Source organism: Limulus polyphemus, unplaced genomic scaffold, assembly GCF_000517525.1.
Source record: "Limulus polyphemus unplaced genomic scaffold, Limulus_polyphemus-2.1.2 Scaffold22, whole genome shotgun sequence".
Taxonomy (NCBI): domain Eukaryota; kingdom Metazoa; phylum Arthropoda; class Merostomata; order Xiphosura; family Limulidae; genus Limulus; species Limulus polyphemus.
This window is the reverse complement of record NW_013665632.1, coordinates 7,939-13,982: the sequence shown is the minus strand read 5'-3', so window position 1 is coordinate 13,982 and position 6,044 is coordinate 7,939. Positions and strand designations below refer to the sequence as shown.

The 6,044-nt window shown below is 30.8% G+C and overlaps 1 protein-coding gene across 4 annotated transcripts in view; it reads right to left on the bottom strand.

Annotated features, from left to right (window-relative positions):
* Positions 1-6,044, bottom strand: part of LOC106458401 (beta-1,3-galactosyltransferase 1-like) — a 27,636-nt gene that overhangs the window by 15,431 nt on the left and 6,161 nt on the right. The window contains exon 1 of one of the 4 annotated variants that reach the window (XM_022384702.1): positions 3,048-3,113. The exons of the other annotated variants lie outside the window; for them this stretch is intronic. The gene's annotated coding sequence lies outside the window, so the exon portion shown is untranslated. Of the gene's footprint in view, positions 1-3,047; positions 3,114-6,044 lie in introns of those variants that run through there. 4 annotated transcript variants of the gene reach the window in all.

Below are 6,044 nucleotides of genomic sequence, written 5' to 3'. Positions count from 1 at the left end.
AAAAACTGCCCACTGAGGAGTGAATAGACAATATAATGTGCGAGAACAAAGGACTGACACTCCCAGATGAAAAAGCAATGTAGAAGGTTAAAGTAAGAGGAACCTCAGAGCTGGCCAAAAAAGTACTACTTACAGGACTCAACAAGGAGTGTTATGGAATATCACCAAGACACATGGTGTAAAATAGGTAGCAGGGAACACATTCACAAAAGAAGAGACCAGTTCAGGATGAGTGCATCCACAACTATAACTGCCAATTGTGGGATTACAGACCAAAAGAGCTGAGGTGATCAAACAATCCATGACTCAAATGAAATGGAGAAAGATGAGCAGCCTACATGAAGCATAAACAGAAGAGGCTGAATATAAAGGGGCTTTCATAAGCTGTTGGGTAAACAAAAGAGAAAATAAGCTCACAATGATAAATAAGTATGAATGTACCCAAGCACTCTGGAACAAGAATACGTACAATAAAATAAATCCTGAAAATAAGTCATTGCCACCCTGTTATCAAAAGACCTTAAAGTTCATTAATGAGCCATAAACTATACTCTGATGAAAATTGACAGTAATAATGAAAAACATTTATTAGATGTTTCAGGATAGCACATATACTATCTATAAAGAGTACGAATGTTTACAAAACTATCAGACTATATAAAACAAAACAAAGTATAAAAATTATAAGCAAATTCTTAATTGAAAATAGTAATATATAAGTTCATTGTCAGATTTAGCATTAGTTAAAATGAAGAAGTTACGTAGATGGATTTTGTGTCCTTGTTTTCACTGTGTTGACATATTGCGTAGCACTGAGGTAGCCAAGTTTGTTACTCGTTCTAATTGATAAACCCATCTGTCAGTAAGCTTGTACTTTAAGATGAAATTTTGTTTCCCAATATTGGTCTTTCAGTCTCCACTTGAGCTGTGAGATCAGTGGATTTTGATAATCAATTAATTGTTGAGTTCAATCAATTACATTCAACTAATTTAATATTCTCACATAAAACTTGGGTAGTTGGAATAGTCAAAAATTGTAATAATCAGAAACATTAATTTTGATTAGTTGACTATTTTCATGACATGCAAATCGATTAATTTGAACAACCTTGAATTAGTCAAAAATAACAATAAAAAATCATAATGGCAATATTTTGATTACACGGATAGTTGGAATAATCAGAAAATAATTTCAATTGGCTGTTAATTTTTGTATCCTTAATTGATTATTACATACAACACTAGTTTATGTAAACCATTTTCATAGGTAGTCAACTGCACAGCTCTAATCTTTACACATATAAATATACAAGCTGTGAACAATGGGAGGCTTGTAGGTAATCCTTATTTGGAAAAACAGATTGTAGTCTTAAGGAAGGTATAAGAACCAACTTTAAGTCAGTTTGGAGTTAGCATTAGTTAACAGTTCTCTTGATGTGGGCTATAATAGTCAAACTTGTTTAAGTATGGTATACAGGAATATGTCAAATGGTTTGGTAGTCTAGATGTTTTTGGTTGTTAAATTTTTTTGTTAAAAATGGCACAAGTGATTTTTGCAAGTGTTTATGATATTTCCAAATGAAGTGTCACGTACATCAGACAGAATTGGTACACTTGAATATGCAAAGATTACATTTGTAAGAAAATGATATAAAACTATCAAATTAGATTAGAAATCTGATATTTGTTTTTACATTAGATACAAATAGAAAATCTGGTAGAGTTATAGTTTACAAAGATATCTAAAAAAGCAGGGTTTTGTTAATTTAAGTTTGACAAGTTCTTATCAATAGAAAAGAATAAAAACATTAACAAAATATCATCAACCAAGTACAGGTTTGAACTTCGTAGAACAGGAATCAAACTATGTGCTTAAGGTGACAAAGAAATATATTAGCTAGGGAAGGTCCAAGGTCCAGTAGGGAGCCTGTGGCAATACCATCTACTTGATAGCAGATGAAGCCAAAGAATAGGAAATGTGTCTTTTTTAGATTTCTAAAATACATTTGAATTATACTAGGATAAAAACATTAATAGGATGTTTATTATAGAATAATTTGGAAAGGCAAATTTAATGGTTTCTTATAAATGGTTTCTTATTAAATGTGGAGGTAAAGTCAAAACTAGTCATAATGTGTTCATTTGGAGGTGGAGTTGACTAATTTTATAGGCAAAGTAGAAAGACTAATGGATAGTGAATTCACTGGTCATGAGAGGCTACAAGATATGGATTAGTCTCTAAGGAAAAAAAGTATAGGTCAAAGGTCACTGGGGAGCTTGTGAACTTTTGAGGGGCCATCGAGATTGCAAGGGTGCAAGCCTATAGAACATAAGGAGTTGCACACAATCTTAGAAATGAAATTTTTGTTTTTAAAGTCTCTTAACAATCAGCCTTTTGTTTTTCTTACTTTAGTTGGACAAATTCAAACTTAGTGTTACAAATTTAAAGCATTTTTAAAAATTTTTGACACAGTTTCTTGTCCTCTGGTGAATCAGCTGAAAGTTCATGGATTTGACGCTGACATTCGAAGTTTGATTCCCCACAGTAGATGCAACAGATAGCCCAATGTGGCTTTGTACTAAAATAAACAGTTTTTATTTTGTTGAAAATGACAGTACCATTTCCTTTAACTGAGCAGGTGATAATAAGGTCATTGTTGAAGGAGGAGTCTTAAGGCAGTAATTTCAAACTGCATGTTGTAACTAAATGTTGAGAAGGAAAAGTTTTTGATTTTAGTAGCAAAAAATTCACAGATTTCTTTAGAGTGAGTAAGCTATAGACACGTTGGGTACAGACTAAGTTTTGAGGTTGAAGTTCAGGCAGGTATAGGGAATTAGTCTAATAAATTATTGATGGTGGTAAGGTAAAGTTTAGATCTTAAGTTAATGCTGCTTTACAATGATCACTAAAGGTGAGTTTACTCATGTTAAAAATCAGTTGGTTAAGATCTTGTCTTTTGTTAAATAAATTGTTGTTGTTTTTAAGTTTCCTGAGCTTAACATTATGTATTTGTTCCTGTCAGGCCATTTTCTTATTACTGATTTACTTGAGCACATTCGTGAGATGGATGTGGTCCAGTTTGCAAACATGATTAGGAAGGAAAGTTCATGGATAGATCCATTCTGAAAGATCCATCTACTTGACTTCTCCATTTCAACTGCTACAATCTGATAATTTAATAATAATAAAAAGTTTAATCAAAAACTGCCTTCTTAAACTTAACAATTCAAAGTTATCTTTTCAATTTATCTTATTCTAACTTGCACATAATTTTTGTACTTTTTTCTTTTCTTTTTATTGTTGTTTTGATAGGTTTGTAAACATTCCTGTTTCCTCTAGAATACTGATGATGGAAGCTATCGTGAAATGGGCAACTGAATTAATCGTTGATACTGATCAAAAATGGGAATTTTTAAAAACAAATTCAAGATAGACACGTTTCATACAGAAAAAACGGTGGCTGCAGATAAAAATCTAGATTTGCAGAGTATAAGGGATAAAATAAAAGCATAATAGATTTAACAAGTTTAAACTGACTGGTGTGATGGGAGATAAAGAGAGTTAGTCAAACAGAACAATACAGACAAAAGTGGTACATGGAAAATGATTAACTACTAAAAACATAAAACTCAACAGTAAGGATTTCTTTAAATGCAGTGACAAATTTCAAAAGTCTAATAAAGATGGATTTAGTCAAGCCATTACCAGGTTCATTATAGTTGAAAACTTCCTTGGCATTAGGTTGACTAATTTATTTTCAGGAATATATGTTTACCAAAAATCAGTAACACGATCAACAAAGTAAGTAACAGTATGGTGTTTCACGTGTTTATTTTATTTCATATATAATAGTATACTTACAAATCAAGTAAAGAACCTGTAAGTTATTAATTAAAAGTTTTAATGTTGGGAAAATTATTTTGAACTGATCAGATACTTTATTAATCTTAGAAAATTCTCATATAAAGATACATTCATTTGAAATAAATGACTTAAGTGCAAATTTAGTTTTTGATGAAACAAGTGTTTGTAGTTTAATTATATCTGTCTTTATTAGACTTTTAAAATTAAAAGAAGAATGCGCTTGTTTGGATAATAGTTATCTTTAAACTGATAAATTAAACTTAAGTTTAGAATTGGTTCTTGGACAACAAGTTTAGTAATGAAATAAAACTCTAGATTATATTTTATGGATTAGTGTGCTAAAGATCTTGGTTATTCATTTGCTTCATTTTGTTGCCTTAATGTTATGTTTACTGTATTATATTCTGAATATAGTAGCTGTATTTTACTCAATTTTAAGAACTTAGTACATTATGCTTACAAATTACAGCGAGTTTTAGGGTTTCCAAAAACAAATGGTTTTTCCATTTAACTCGTTATGCCATTCCCTAGAGCATCAGGAGTTTTTCTTCCATTTTTATTAATTATTTTATTTCTGATTCCCAAATATTCTCTCCCAGGTGTACCCCAGCCTGAATACCCCAAAATACTAAGATATACCCTGGGGCATACCTTATATTAGTTTATGGGATACTCTGGAGTATAACAATGCCCAGGGCATAGTGTAATGGGTCATTTATCTAAACAATGACATATTTAAAGCTTATATGATCAATCTGTACATGGTTATGATACAAATGCAATGACTTAATTTTTCTTCACAAGAACAATCTATTTAAATGACACTATTAGTTACAGAAGACAAAAAAGGAACATGAATTGTCTCTTCATTAAGTTTTTTCTAACATAATATTTTATAAAAGATCTTGCTGGAATAACCTACATAATCAAACAGAGATAAAAATTGTTTTCAGCATGTTTTTTTAGACATTTTAGTATGTCAGTCAAGGATTCTCTTCCCTCCTATATAATGGTAATTAGGGTAATTAGTTTTCTATTACAAGATAGTCTCATTGCTAAGTTTCCTAAATGTATGTAAAATCTTCACTGTAGTATCTGTTAGATCATGTTTTGAATTTTTCTTATTGTCGAGAATGGCACATTGGCTTTGCACTGCTGTCAGTTCTCTTTGCAGATTAATTGGATTTCCTTATAAAACATACTTATATTATGCAATGATTTAAATGGTCTTCATTTATTGGAAAGATGAAATGCTTGATTGTCTTTGATGGGTGACTACCCATATCTGCTTGTCTGCCATTAATATTAAAAGGATTATTGATACAATACAGTTGCACACAAGGTAATGCTGCAACTACATTGCCAGTGTATAAAGTTATTAGGCCCTACAGGTCTAATTTTAGATTCTCCAACTGACCATATTTGGATCTAGGCTTCCAAAATATAGAAACTGAAGCCTTATAATTAAAATTACTAATTTACTTTTTTCATTTCTAGATGATAACAAAGGGTTATTTGGTTCATCTCGGCTATCCCATTTTCAGTGACATCCTACTCCAAGCTACATGTACATAAAAGAATCCCCTTTCTTTTACCACACCCTAAACCTCCTATCTCTTCTGAAACTTCTTCAGTGTTGCACACCTAAAGGGAAAATATTCCATAAGCTAATTACCTTATTAACTTTTCCAGCATGAGCTCAGTTCCTGGGACCAAACTTATAACCATTTTGTGCTTGCTATAGTTTCATGATATAACTTTTAAATTAGTGAGCGTATGTTAATGAAATTTTGCAGATTACCAGTAAACATTACAATACTTTCATACACAAACTATCAATCTTTTTTTATTTTTATTTTTTTATTAAGTCTTAAGGTTTGTTAAGCAATGTTTTTCTCATGCCTTTTTTTTTTCTTTTTGCATGTTACCTATCCAACATGGAAAGTAATTTTCATTTTAAGATTACAAATACTTTTATGCATCAGAAAATTTTGAAATTTCACATGCAAAATCTTTATAATGTCCAGATAGTTATCAAGTGTTTTAAGAAAAAACTTTATACTTTTTCCATTATTTTCACTAACAAATCTTTGTGTGGGTTCAATGGATTTGACCGATCTTGTAACAACATTTTTTTAAAACATAGAACAGTGAATAAAGAAGTAAAGCAAAAAATTAT